A 729-nucleotide genomic window follows, 5' to 3' on the forward strand; every position below is an offset into this window, starting at 1 on the left:
TTCCCTTTGCTGTAAGAGACAGAGCTAAGATATGGTTGGATTCTCAACCAAAAGAGAGCCTAGACTCTTGGGAAAAGTTGGTTAATGCTTTTCTGGCTAAATTATTTCCCCCTCAGAGGATGAGCAAGATTAGAGTGAAATTTCAAACCTTCAGACAAAGAAAAGGTGATTCCCTCTATGAAGCTTGGGAAAGATACAAGCAACTGATCTGGAGTTGTCCTCCTAACATGCTTTCAGAATGGTCTATCATAAGCGTGTTCTATGATGGTCTATTTGAGATGTCCGAAATTTCATTGGACAGCTCTACAGGTGGATCACTCCACTTGAAGAAAACACCTGCAGAAGCAAGAGAACTCATTGAGATGGTTGCAAACAACCAATTCATGTATACTTCTCAAAGAAATCCTATAAACCATGGGATCCTTCAGAAGAAAGGAGTTCATAAAGTTAAAACTCTGAATGCCGTATTGGCTCAGGATAAGATCTTGACCCAACAAGTTAATATGATCTCTCAGCATTTGACTGGAATGCAAACTGCAGCTGGCAATACTCAGGAAGCTAAGCTTCTTCTGATATAGAAGCTTATGATCCTGATCAACCCACCATGGAGGAGGTGAATTACATGGGAGAACCCTATGGAAACATCTACAATCCTTCATGGAGGAATCATCCTAACCTCTCATGGAGGGATCAATTGAAACCTCAGCAAGGTTTCAATAACAATCAAGG

The sequence above is a fragment of the Arachis duranensis genome, chromosome 9 (assembly GCF_000817695.3).
Source record: "Arachis duranensis cultivar V14167 chromosome 9, aradu.V14167.gnm2.J7QH, whole genome shotgun sequence".
Taxonomy (NCBI): Eukaryota; Viridiplantae; Streptophyta; class Magnoliopsida; order Fabales; family Fabaceae; genus Arachis; species Arachis duranensis.